Genomic DNA, 14,944 nt, shown 5'->3' with positions numbered 1-14,944 from the left:
CCTAATCTCTTTCACTTTGAAACTATTCCCCCTTGTTCTGTCACTACACACTGTTGTTTATAGTTTCCCTCCCTCTTTCCTACTCTGTTTAAGTACTGGAAAGCCACAATTAGGTCACTCTCAACTCTTCTTTTTTCCAGGCTGAACAATCACAATTCTCTCAGCCTTTCCTCATAGAAGAGGTGCTCCATCCCTCTAATGAACTTGGTGGCTCTTCAACACAGGATGTCCTTCTGGTTCTGGGGACCCTAGAAGTGGATGCAGCACTCCAGGTGGGATCTCATCAGAGTGGAGGAGCAGAATTCCCTCCCTCGTCCTACCCAGGACACAATGGGCCTTCTGGGCTGAAAGCACACACTACCGGCTCATGTCCAGCCTCTCCAAGCACCCACCAGCACCCCCAAGTCTTTCTCAGCAGGGCTGCTCTTGATCTGTCTGTCCCCCAGCCTGTACTGATACCAGAGTCTGGGGCAGCACCTTGCACTTGGTCTTGTTAAACTGCGTGAGATTCCCATGTGCCTACTTCTCAAGTTTGCCCGGGTCCCTCTAGATGGCATCCCATCCTTCAGGTGTGTCAACTGCACGACTCAGCTTGATGTCACCTGCAAATTTGCTGATGGTGCACTTGATCCCTTGCCATTAATGACATTAATTACATAATGACATTATGATATTAAATACATTACATGACATTAAATGATGTTATGACATTAAATACATTAAATACATTAATGACATAATCTAGGTCATTAATGAAGATATTTAATAACAGTAGTCCCAAGACAGACCCCAAGGGACTGTTACTGATGTCTATCAGAACTCTGAGCCATTGACTACTATCGTCTGGATGTGACTGTCCAACAAATTCCTTATCTGTCTAACAGTCCACCTATCAAATCCATCTCTTTCCAATACGGAGAGAAGGATGTTGTGGGGGACCGTGTCATAGGCTTTACAAAAGTCCAGATGAATGACATCTGTAGCCCCTCCCTTGTCCATTGATGTAGTGACTCCACCATAGAAGGCCACTAGGTTGGTCAGACAGGACTCCTCCTTGCTGAAGTCATGCTGGCTGTCCTGAATCACCTCCCTGTTCTCCATGACTCTTAGCACAGCTTCTAGGAGGATCTGTTTCATGGTCTTTCCAGGCACAGAGTTGAGACTGACAGTTCCCAGGCTCCTCCTTCCTACTCTTTTCAAAGATGGGTACCATGTTTCCCTTTTTCCAGTTACCTGGGGCTTCACCTGACTGCCATGAGTTTTCTAATATGGAGAGTGGCTGGGCAACTGCATCAGCAAATTACCTCAGGACTCAGGGATGCATCTCACTGAGTCCCTTAGACTTACATACATTCAGGTTCCTCAGGTGGTCATGAAGTTGATCTTTACCTACAGTGGGAGGCACTTTACTTCCCTATTCCTCTCCTGCTCTTTATCCACTTGAGAGGTGTAGGAAGAGAGGTTGCCATTGAAAACTGAGGCAAAAAAGTTGTTGAGTACCTCATCCATGATTACCAGTTTGATAGCATTGTTTATCAGGAGTTTTGACCTTTCTTTTATGGATGACATACCTGTAGAAGCCTTTCTTGTTATTCTTTGCATCCCTTGCCAGGTTCAGTTCCAGCTTCACCTTGGCCTTCCTCACTGTATCCCTACACAATCGAACTTCATCTCTATACCCTTCCAAGGTTACCTGTCCTTGTTTCCACTGCCTGTGCATTTGCTTCTTTCCCTAGTTTTACCAGTAGTTCCCTACTCAGCCATGCTAGTCTCCTGTCTTTCTTGCCCTATTTCTTACTCCTGGGGATTGCTAATACTTGCGCTCTATGGATAACTTCCTTAAAGGTCTGACATCTCTGCTCCTCTCCCTTGACCCTGAGGGCAGTCTTCCAGGGGATCCTACTGACTAACTCCTTGAAGACCTGGAAGTCTACTTTCCTAAAGTTCAGGAGCCTAACTTTACTCCTTACCTGACCCCTGTCTCTTAGGACTGCAAACTCCACCAGTGCATGATCACTGCAGCCCAGGCTGCATCCAATTTTGATGTCCCTGATTGCTTCCACTGGTGACCATTGGATCCAGTATTGCATACTCTCTGGTAGGACCATGCATTCCAGGAGTCTCCTAGATGGCCTACAACTAACTGTGATACTTTCCCAGCTGATGTTAGAGTGATTGAAGTCCCCCAGTAGGATGAGAGCCTGCGACTGTGATGACTCCTGAACCTGGAGCAAGAAGATTCATCAATAGGCTCCCCTTGATCAGGCAGCCTGACACCATCAGCAGTAGACACCAACTATGAGGTTCCCTTTGTTGCCTTGGTATTTTATTTTTATGCTCAGGCTTTAGATCTGCTATTGGTTGCTCTTCAGAGACAATTCTTCACACTCAATTCACCTCTTGTAGAGGGCAACTCTTCCGCTTCTCCTTCCTTTCCCTTCTCCTCTGAACATCCTCTAGCTATTGACACTCCCGTGACAAATGACATTCGTCCCATCAAGTTTCAGTAATGGCAACAAGATCATAGCTATCCAGCATCATGATGGCTTCTAGCTCCTCCTGTTTGTTGCCCATGCTGCATGATTTGGTGTAAAGACACTTCAGCTGGGCTGTTGTCCCTGTTGCCTTCCTAGTGGAACATTAGATATTTCCCTAGTGGCTTCTGTTACTTCAGGAGTCTCTGACTTGTCTCCATTAAGTCACCAGATCTTACATATATTTTATATGAAATGTCATTATTTGTTAAGGATGCTATGATTCTTCTTAAATGATAGCTGAAGGATTGAAATATAGTAGCTGAATTTTAACAGACGTTGAAACATGAAGCAATGTTGCTGTGGCACTTGGAGATATGGTTTGGTGGTAAACACATCAGTGTAAGGTTAATGGCTGGACTTGACGATTTTAGAGGTCTTTTCCAACCTTACGGATTCTGTGATCCTGTGATTCTGTCTTCAACATTTAAATCCTAATGAAAAAAGTACTCCTCTTTGAGGCATTTTATCAGAACAAATCCAGTTTAGGCATATGCCTAATCTCTGTTCTGAAGAGAAATGCTTTTAAACCTATTTTCTAGAATGGGCTCAATTGTTTGTAATGTAACACTCTGCATCTGAAAGCTTTTATATTCTAAGAGACTTACAGAAATTACTTAATTTTGATAACATTTTTTAGCCATTCTCAAGCTACAAGTACTCCTTGGGCCAGGCAACACTATTAAGTGAGATAAACGCCATACAAAAATGGATGTTCTGACGCTAAAGGCAGCCTGTTTTTTTAAATATGTGGAATGTTCTGAGCTTCAGAGACATTTCAGTAATTTCGCTTGGAAGGACACCAAGTTCAGGAAGAGCTGTTATCTCTAGACAAGCCAACTACACAGGCCCACTGATCCTCCAGTTACAGGATGGTTATCAGACTGGCTTAGCCCTATGGGAACCCCAGGCCCAGGCTACTTCTCTGTTCAACATAATAAGCCCTGCTGCTGGAGTACTTGGGTTCAGAGCAAGGAGCCTCAATGAGGTTTCAGAGCAGCCATGCTGACTCTAGCAAGGGAAGTGATGAGCCAGGGTTAATAAGCTTCGCTGACCCTGGAAAGTTTCTGCAGTGACCTCCATACCTTCATCATTTGGGGTCAGGAGGATTTCAGCTCACTGAATAATGAAGAGCTGAATACATGCATGAGGGCCTCATTCTCTGTTGTATTTTCCTTTTACAACTCTAAGCCATAATTTGGACTTTACAGAAATTCTAATGTCTGAAATTATCTTTTTCAGACTTTTTTACTTTTTTTTTTAAATTTATTTTTCACCTCAGGAGAAATTTCTTTTTTGTTTGTTTTTTGTTTTGTTATAGTCCAGCAAGTTGAACTAGTGCTAAGGAGCCCACTGCAACAAACATGAAAACACCACATTTCTCATTTAAAAGTGGTAATATAAATTTAAAATGTGGATATTCATCACTTATTTTACATCTATTAGTTTTATTTGTGTTAATTTCCTGCCACTGGTCCCAAGCTGGTATTTTCAGAATAGCATGAAATTGTTTTCCAAGTTCTGAATTCCAACCTTCACTTATAATTATGATGCCATAATGCAACACAATCTCCTTTGCTAATGACCTAATCTGATTTGAAACAAAGAGTCTTTTAGAAAATTCTCATAAGGTTTAACCACTTCCAAGATAAATCAGCATACATAAACTGCTGCTCTAAGAGGTAGTTTCCTAGATGCTAGGACAGGTCTTGATCACCAGCTGACACAGAAAAGCAGGACAAAGAGACTGCAAGTAAAGGGAAATAAAGGTTTTTTGAAGGAAAGAAAATAACAGAGGAAAGTAATGGTTTCTGTCTCTTCAAATTATTGGTAGCATGGGTTTTCTGCAGCTAGGTTTTTGCAGCTCTCACAACACATCAGCCTAACTTAGCAGCTATAAGGTCAGCTTACCCCAGCATCACCTTGCATCAGACTCTACCTTCCTGTAGCAAAGAGCATTTTCCTTTAGACTTTTTAGTCCTTACAAAATCTCTGACTAGGTTTTGATTTCAGAATCTGGAAGTTTCACAGAAGATTTGGTAGAGGTGTGCACCAATTCTATTTCTTATTTTCTTACAGCAACTTACGAAAAGCTTGTTTTCATTCTTTACCTGTCCCTCAGAGAAACTGAAAACTAGATATAAACATGTATAAGAAAAATAAAGACTGAAGCTCCTAACCCTCTTCATCATTCTTCTACCTTCACAGTTTTGGAGCAGACTTTAAAATTTACTGTAAGAAGGTTGGGGTTTTTTTGGCATTATGGATCAGATGATTTATCCTACCTTCTTCAATACGTTTACATTGTTGATATTGGATTAATAATGGTAACTACATGTGTAGGAACACGTTTTAAGCTGATTTACCTGTTATGTAAGTGACAGTGTTGAAAAATCTGTTACAGGGTTTGAAAAACATTGTTACCATAAGCCTACCAAAGGTACACATAGAAAGTTTTCAAAAGCTAACTTACAATTACTGTGTCCATTACCATTCCCTTGTGTACTGGTAAAATTTCCCTCAAATGTTTAGCAACATTTCAAGGCTAAGATTTTGCACCACAGCTATAACTTCAGTCTTTTACCTATACTTGTCTTTTAAACTTTTGTCTTTAGCTGGTAAATGTTGAACATATGCTTTGGCATGCATACCAATTTTTAGATCAAAGCAGACAAAACTAGCTATGAATGAAAGTAGAAATGCAAATATACAATTACAAATAAAATTATGAGAAAATCTAAGAACTTGTGAGCCCGAGTCTGAGATGTTTAATTCAGTAATCATGGTCTACATGTTAATGCATGTTAAGGCAAAATTTAACAACAAAAAAAAAGCTAACCGAGAAACCAACCAAAACAAGTTTTTTCTTTTCTGTTAAAGGGAATGTCATAAGGGAATGAAAAACTTTTAATTGAGTTTTGAAACACTGCCTTTGATTCTTTTAATGCTGTAGCAAATAGGTCACTGCCTGATTAAGCCTTGTTAACAACTTCCTGTCCAGGGACTGGAAATTAGTATGTGAAATAAGATCAAAAAAACCATAGCAGGTATTATACAGCTAAAATTTTTTAGACAGAAAAAAAATGCAAAGATTTAAAAGAAATTAGGTAGACCAAGATGGTCTTTTTAGAATATGTTAGGTCAAATATGAACTGTTTGATTACAATAGATATTTTTATATACTTCTAAAGATGGCAATGTAATTTTCCTCTAACGTAGCTCTTCTTTTCTCATGTTGCATTTTTTCATTCACTGCTCTCACCTACTGACTGGCAGATGCATGTTCCACTTTAACCTCTGCCAACAGCCCTTTTTCTACATAGTGCCTGGGGAAGACAGGAATATGGCTGAAGCAGGGCTAGAGTAGAGGATGAGAGAAGCATAAATGTCTGCTGAGAGGGCTGCTTTGAAAACACCTTTGTTTGAAAGCTGCTTTTCCCTGGGGGAGAATAGGATGTAGGATCTCTTTACATAATCGGCTTCTGCCTTCCACATGTCAGTGGATACAGTCAAATGTGAAAATTACATCACCTCTTTGGTACTTAAAGGGTGTGGTTTTTTCTCAATAGTTTTGTTTTTTGTTTGGGTTTGTTTGTTTGTTTTTAAACAAATCAAAAGAAAAACTATTCCATCCCAAGAGCTACGACTTTTTTGTGAATTGTTTAACTACGATATAATTTCCAAAGGTATTCAGCAAGTAGTCTATCTCTGCTTCCATTAAAGTCAGCAATGAACTTACTGTGGACATGTATGAGAATAATCATAAGCCATAGTTTAGGGATTTTGAAAAATTCTGTTCTGTTACAATCTTCAAGAATGCCAGTGGAGGTTCAGACACATAAAGTTAATTCCAGACTAGGTATCCAGAGATAACAAACCTCCACCATTTGATGATTTCTTGTGTATATTTAAGAGCTCCACAAGCACATTCCTCAATCCCAGAAGACCTGACACCTCAAGCTTTTCCTTAGTTTGCACCCAGCTCAAGATGAAAAAATTTAACTAATTTAAAGCTCTTCCCTATGACTACTAAAAAAAAAATCTATTATATTTTTTCTCGTACATTTTGCAACAAGGATCATACCAACTACAGGTACGTGCATATGTATGTACACAAATGCATAAAATTAATGTAATGGTTACTTGGTGTAATTCATTACTGAGTGAAAGAAAATACAAACAACAGCTGAATAAGAGAAAAAATATTAAAATTACATTTTAGCCAAATAAGTCGAGAAGAAACAGACATAAAAGAACGGAAGGAGGAAAGATCGCGGAGTATCAAAGTCAAAAGACAGAAGACAGAAGAAAAAGTTATCAACTTCCTATCTATCTTTCTAATTACTCTCAGCCAATGGCCAATATACATGTTATATCTGAGAAGGAATAATTTCTTGCAGCAATGTGTAGCTTAAGGAGTGCTGGGCTGAAGCAGCTCTGTGGAAGAGACCATTTTTTAAATCTCAAGGTGGTACTCAGCAGTGATAATACTGCACGGCTCACTGCTCAATTGTCACACTAATAAATCATGATAAAATAATGGTACTATTCCATGTTATTCAGGCTTTTCCACACCTCTTCCCTGAAAAAGTACAGTTTAGTTACTTTTCTTAAGACTGCTATATTTACTCTTTTTAAAAGAGTATCACTAAAGGGAATATTTTTAAAGAATTGTTTTATACTGTAATAATGAAGAACTTATGTCAACTCTGTATAAAGCCATAAAGATATGCATTACGGATGATCAGTTATTCGAATGATAAAAAATTTAATATTCTAGAAGGCAGAGTTATCCCTGCCAGAGTTCAGGAAACATTTGGATGTTATTCTTAGGCACATGGTGTGACTCTTGTGGATGGTACTGTTCAGGTCTGAGGTCTGGACTCGAAGATCCTTCCAACTTAGCATATTCTGTGATCCTGTGATTCTGTGGTGTTTAAATGTTAATGTGACTTTAAAAGGAAAAACTTATGCTGGTTTTGTTATGAATTATTATTGATCTGTGTGGTTTTCTGACAAAATTGTTAATTGCTTTACTCTGGTCTTCATAAAACAAATAATAAAAAAAACCTAACCCAAAAAGGAAACCAAGGGAACTGCAGATTTATTGTTTGTTTTCTTACTTTCACTAAAATAATCTCTGGAGTTTTCAACTTGAAGCTAATTCCTCTTATCTATTCCAAAGCTTGCCTATATTAACATGTATTGTAAGTAGTCTGAATACAAAAGATAGTACCTGCTACATGCAGCTTCTTTTGTTCTTTTAGGATTACATTTAACAACATTCATCAAAATTCTCTCAGCTTTGAACAACTGTGTTAAATAGAGGAGAGACGTTTCTCTAGATGTAGGCACCTACACAGGAGGCAGCCATAATTTGTATGGCTGTGTGCCCAGAGTCCAAACAGGAGGTGGGAGGACAGGAAATCTTAACTGCAGTTCTCCTCAATTCTATAGCAAATTTTCTTGTTCTGGAGCATGTTGTGCTTATACTCACATGCTAATTTACATACAAGTTAGAGGGAAATATTTCTTGGTTTTGTTTGCCCTTTATGGATCTGCAAGATGTTGTTCCAGTCGAACACCTACAATTCAGACATTGCATTGGAGCATGAAACTGCAGATTTGTGATTGTAAGAACTTACATAAACCCTTACAAGAGTGCCAATTGCAGTACCTAAAATTCATTGCTTGATCTTAGCTATGTCTGAAGGAGCTGGAGTTAAGTTTCTAGGCAATACAGAAATCACGTTGCCTCTAAATGCTGGTTCATGTGACTAGTCATGTGGGTATCCTCATACTGCCAGTCAGGCACTAAGGATGAGCCTGGCTTGCTTTTTCAAATAAGGGTTTCTAAAGAATCAGTACCTAAATTTTCCTTTCAATGAAAGTCCTCAAACTGAGCAGAAACTGGATTCTCATTCATATTATTCTCAAGATAAAAGCAGATATATTCTTTAGTTCAGTAGCCGAAAACCAGGGCTACTTTCTCTTAGATCAGTGCCCCTAAAAGACACAACACTGAATGGGAGATCGTCTGCCTTATGTTGTTTCCACAAAAATCTGAACTTGAGACAGCTTCACAAAGAAGTAGAAAGGCTCCTACTTTGTTTCCTTTATATCCTTCTTAGACTGCTCTCATTAGAAACTGCAGTAGCTGGTCTAAACAGCATGAACAGAGAGTAAAGATAGTTTCTTCTATCCTGGGGGAGGCTGGGGGGAAGTGGAATCGTAGTCAAAAAACTATGATGTGAACAGCAGGCAGAGCTTTTTGCCACTTCTAGTCTCCCTGAAACAACATCTCAGCCTTGGCCATATTGATCACCATAACTGGTCTACTCTGGCCTCAAATTGGGAGGCCTGGAAATACACCATCTATAATGCTGCTGCTTCCTTTGAGAACGCACACAGGATCACTCTTGAGGAGAAAAGACAACACAGAAAGATTCGTGCCTTGCAAAATATATCACCTAAGGAGTCTTTCTGCTGTGCCTTTTGCAATCGGACATGTCTATCTCGTATTGGCCTTATTAGCCACCAGCGTGCCTGTAGCAAATGTGGATAGAGCCTTCCCAAATCTTCATTTGCGAAGCCTAGCCATGATAGTCTGCCTGGCCTGTCTTGGATGTAGTGTTACTGATGTGTAGAGATTACTGCATGTTCTCAACAGAGGCAGCAGCTCAGGATCCTCTGATATCTCTCTGACTGTGGGCAACATCACAGCAAAAGTTCAACGGGGTAAAAAGTTTTAAGGTTTAGCTCCTGAAACTGTACATGAACACCCATATTTAGGTGTCTGGGTAGTAAGAAAGTAGATATCAAAATTAAATTGATGAATAGATATAAAAGCATTTCTGTGACTCTGTTCTAATTTCATTTCATGTGCCAAAGCTGATCCTCTAGGTCTGACCCTGAATTTTTCATGCTTTTGCCACAATAGTAACACTTTCATTGCAGTTTCAACACAGCCTTCCTATAAGGCTGTAGCATTTTAAGTCTGGTAGTCATATATCAAAAAGCCAATTTTTAACAAAACATTCAGTAAGTGTCACCTGAGCTGATCTTTCTTCATGCATTCTGAATACTAAACAATTTGGAACTGTAAAGAATTGGCTAACACTTTTGAATTTTTTATGATAATCACTGTAGTAAGTACCAGTTTCACATTTCCTTTTTGTTTTTTTTCCTTTATGAAACTATTATTGCAAGAAAAACTGAAGATGACAGAAAGTAAGAAGAGTATAATATTTTAAGGTCACAGAACACTTAAAATATTGGTATGTCACATTGTGGTGATTTAGATGAAAAGGAAAAAAAATCAGAATGATTTTTTTAGCCTTTTTATGTTCACTCAGAACTTTCCACATGGTCTTTTCTCTATGTATATAGCTGTAAGAACATTTTTTAAGTTAAGTTTTCATGTTTAATTGTATCTAAGTGAATTACAAAGTGATAATATATTTCACAAGTAATCTTAAAGTAAGAATCTAGGGTATTTTTACCTACAAATGTAATTTTCATTAAAAAGATGTAAAAATTTTCATTTTATGAATGTTTTGTAATTATGTTTTTCAGGTGTTCTCTTAGTTTGACAATAAAAAAATTGTAATGTCCCTACCCTTGCCTAAAAGAAAAGCTAATAAATAGATTTATCTTGTCATTGTTGTTCTAGAAGGAAAACAAAATAAGTTTGTGGGTATTTTGAAGAGGAAATATAAAATTAATTGTCTGAAATGTAAAGTGACCCTCATTAGATAAATTGCAACTTTATTTATTCTTTTCTATGAGTTTGATTTTGTGATGTTTTTCCCAACACCCTTCAAAAATAAATTCCAAACATGTTCACTCAGAAGTGTCTTCATTTTTTGTGTATTAGCTTTTCATGTTTCCTTTTCTGTTATCTCTCTTACACTCAAGAACCCTGGTTTTGACGGCCAGGAATGCCAAATTCCATATTAACCTGTATGTATTGTAGCTGACTTCAAATTAATCATTATCTTTCATCTTAATTTCTCTTTATAATTCAGACTGTTTTTTTGAATTCAAAAGGATACATTTTAAACTTATTAAGCATTATTACTCTAAGGTTCCTTAAAACTCACTTGGACCATTCTGATGAAATGCAATGTTCAGCAAGGCTGTGATGCACCAGCTTACATAGATAAATGCTTTTCAAGGGATCTTAAAACATAGAAGACACCTCAAAGAGATTTAATTGCATATTTTCACCTCTCATGTGTTTTTGGTGGTATTTGCAGCACCAGTATTTCTCCTGTCAAAAATAAAATGTAAGCCCTGAATATCATTTCATTAGTACTTGCTGTCAAGAAAATCAATGGTACATGACTCCTTTTGACTTCAGTAAAACTGAAAAAGTTCTTTTTTTAACAATATCTCCTATTTAAGTAGTATGAATAATGTTTGCATCTGAAATGATTGTCTAAGAAGAAAAGCATATGAAATATATCAGAATGATTTGTTTTTCTGATAGAGGCAGTTACTGAGGTGACATTTTATTTGTGAAAGACTCATTCTCATTTCTTGTCTTTACTCCAAAGAAAAGGGACTAAGAGGAAGAAAGTGATTCTAAGAACTTGTTTGAAACTTGGAGACTTCTGAGTCTGTGTTTTGGGGGGAATGAAAAAGAAGAAAAGGAGAGAAGAAGGGATTTCTTTTAGTTAGCTTGCCTCGTTATTTTTCTAAAGCCATCAAGAAAATATCTGTTTTATAATTATTCTCATATCCACTCTGTTATTTTAAGGAGTCAATTTTAATTCAAGTAGGCAACACAAATATTCAGTTAACTCTTTGGTCTACTTTCATGATCTCAATCTCTCCAGAAATGTTATTTGAAGGTATTTCTGTTACATTATTTCCCATTTCCCATTGTCCCTGTTCTACAATTTGCTAAGGAACAAAATAGGCTGACAGATCAAATTTTGGCAGTTGCATGAGCTAGATGGGGAACTGATCCAAATCAAACCTAAAACCAATGAATGAAACAAAAATAACATGGATTTGTTCCCTGATCTCATCCATTAGTTCTCCACACTGAGACCTGTGTCAGCATGGCTGAAGAAGATACCCATACCGGTATGGAGCTGGAGTAGAACAACCAGCAGCAAGAGTTTCTGTTCCTGAGCAATTTCTCGTTCTTTAAGCTGATATTGTTAGCAAATAAATTTTGTCACTGAAGTGGGGATGAGTGGAGAGGAGAGGGAGGAAACGGTTGGGAGAGGAAAGAGATGCTCCATCTATTCCATGAGTTACACCTTCCTACTAGCTACAAAACATAAATACCAGTGTTATGCGGCAGGAGGCAGTGACAAAGGCACTGTAAGAAAGCAATGATATTATGATCTTGAGAAACCTGGGAAGACTGCTTTAAATCAGATATCTTTTTCTGCAGTGCTGTATCCCAGGATTAAACACTTGATTTTTCCCCCAAAACAATCACATCTAATGCAGTTCTTCATTCTTTACCTATTATCTTTGTAAAAAAAAATCTCCAAAAAGCAACTTTCCTCATAGAAATTATTAAGGAGTTACTGAAGCTGAACGTGCCTCTCAAATTTTGTTCAAAACAACTTCATGATGATTTCTTTCTCATAAATGTTTTTTAATTGGGTCAAGCAGTCCAAATGTACTTACGCTGAAAACACAAATAAAGGATAGATTCAGTGCATTTTTTCATTCTTGAAGACTGTTTCCTTTTCCCCTCAAGAAACGAGATCTCTCACGTCAAGCAAGTACATTTGCCTTATAATCACTTGGAAAAATTCATGATCTTAGGCCCTGTTCTATTCAACATCTTCATAAATGGAAAGAATACTAAGCAAGTTTGCAGACAACACAAAACTGGGAGTTGCTGTTGACTCCCTCAAAAGCAGAGGACTGGGCAATCACCAACCATCTGAAATCCAACAAGGGAAAGTGCTGGATTCTGCGTCTGGGATGGGCCAATCCCAGATGTTTGTACAGACTGAGGAATGAGATGCCAGAAAGCAGTTCCATGGAAAGGGACCTGGGGGTCCTGGTCGATAGCAAGTTGAATATGAATCAGCAGTGCCCTGACAGCCAGGAGGGCCAACCGTGTCCTGGGGGGCATCAGGCAAAGCATCGCCAGCCAGTCGAGGGAGGGGATTGTCCTACTCTGCTCTGCACTGGTGCGGCCTCACCTTGAATATTGTGTGCAGTTTTGGGTGCCACAATATAAGAAAGACATTAAACTATTTGAGAGTGTCCAAAGGAGGGCAACAAAGATGGTGAAAGGCATTGAGGAGAAGCTGTATCAGGAGTGGCTGAAGGCACTTGGTCTGTTCAACCTGGAAAAGAGGAGACTGAGGGAGACCTCATCACAGTCTGCAACTTCCTCATGAGGGGAAGAAGAGGCTCAGGTACTGATCTCTGTGGTGGCCAATGACAGAACCTGAGAAAATGGCCTGAATTTGTGTCAGGGGAGGTTTAGGTTGGATATTAGAAAAAGGTTCTTCACCCAGAGGGTAGATGGGTGCTGGAACAGGCTCCCCAAGTAGTCTCGGCACCAAGCCTGACAGAGTTGAAGAGGCATTTGGATGATAATCTCAGGCACGTAGTGTGTCTCTTTGGATGGTCCTTCGTAGGGCCAGGAGCTGGACTTGATGACCCTTGTGTGTCCCTTTTAACTCAGTATATTCTGTGATTTTGTGATCACTATTTTTTGAATCACAAAATATATGTCAGTTTCTATTAAAACTGAACTGTGATATGATGAACATTTAGACTCTCTCTGGAATAAGTGACTTTTTTTCAGTTGTTGCAACAGGAAAATTTGTGTTTGAGGGAGAACACTAAAGAAAACTAAGATCTAAATATTTCAACAAAAAAAATTATGATAATACTACCATAATTCTATAATCTGAGTATTTTAAAAACTGGATATTGACTACGAAAATGTCTGTCTACACAAGTGTTCAGGATAATTCTCTGCTCTAACGTATGGTGAAGTAGTAGCTTTTCAGATAATTTAAACATCTACCAGTAGACAGCCAGTTATCAGATATTTTACCAAATGCAGCCATCTTATGTGTTTAATAAAAAATATTAAATTTGTAGAGGGGGTTGGGAGCAGAGCTCTGTAAACCTTCCAAGTAAATGGGATGCTGGGTGCTAACAAACAAAGTTGAAAATAGATCAAAAGAATATTTATTTGTTTTCAGAAGATATTATGAATCAAATCAGAGAAAAGGCCTCGCTCTCCTCTCAATTTATTGGCAGACTACAACTCCCATTCAAAGATGTGTGGGTTCCCTTCTGTTACGACCTGCCCCAGAAAAATGGGAGAGGGGTAACCCAGGTTCTTATCAATAATTCCCTTGGGGTGGATTAGAGTGAAACAACACTGAATAATCTGTGTCTGAAAACACATATAGGTAGGGTTTATTTTAACAATTTTGTTTTAACAGGTATGTTAGCATTTTAGGTGTTGTCATCTATATTATCTATCATAGGGATAACCCCTGGGGGGAAAATACATAAGGGAGAGAAAGGAAAGACAGGATAAGGCTAAGGGAGAGTAAGAGAAAGAAAAGCTGAGAGTGGACAGATGTATACAGTAGCCACTCACGGGGTCCAGCGATGAAACTTGGTAGTTGCAGCTTCCATGTCTGTCAGTTGAAGTGGTGGCCTTGATCCGTTGAGGGTGAAGGAGGGAAGCCCCCACACTCCAAGAAATTATGAGTTACTATATCCATGGTTAGTGTCACAGGCCATGCCATGAGCCTCCAGCGTCTCCTGGGTCTGTGCTGAGTTTCCGTGAGGGGTCTGGTTCCCACCTTTCAAGATTGGCAGAGGGGGGGATGGGCTTTGATGGGCCATCAGAGGTATAATGCAAAAGTCCTACAGAAGCCTGCAAAAGTCCCTTGGCAATCCTAGAATGCATAAATCATTAACCGTTTCAGTCTCTGACACCTTTGCAACTAGTTCTGTGTTGTAAAGGAAGTATGTAAGGACAGCATGGCAATGGAGAAGGACTTGGCTAGGAGTGATAAGGGGTAGGTCCCAGTTCAGTTCAGGTGTGCTTGGATCCTAGCACGTTGAAGCTACTTGAGGTCTACGTGGGGCAGATGGATCAAGTCATACAGCATAGTGCACTCAAGCGTGTCAGAAATGTGCTTCGTATAGCTAAATAAAGATGTAGAGTCACTAAAGATTATTACAGTACACTGCAATAGCAGGTAGTCATTATCTTTACTGAAGATATGACCATCCTGAGAGCACAAGTGCAGCACACTAATACCAAACCCATGGTGAATAACTGCCTGCTGAAAAGCATAAAAAAAGGGAAAAAATTTCTACATGCTCAGTCCTGCAATCAAGTTACTGTTCTCCTTATTGGAGTAAGCCAAGAAGCTACCAAAAAGACGAATGAG

The sequence above is a fragment of the Lepidothrix coronata genome, unplaced genomic scaffold, assembly GCF_001604755.1.
Source record: "Lepidothrix coronata isolate B3197 unplaced genomic scaffold, Lepidothrix_coronata-1.0 Scaffold0, whole genome shotgun sequence".
In the NCBI taxonomy this organism is placed as follows: Eukaryota; Metazoa; Chordata; class Aves; order Passeriformes; family Pipridae; genus Lepidothrix; species Lepidothrix coronata.
The sequence above is the reverse complement of the archived record's forward strand: the minus strand, read 5'-3'. Positions refer to the sequence as shown.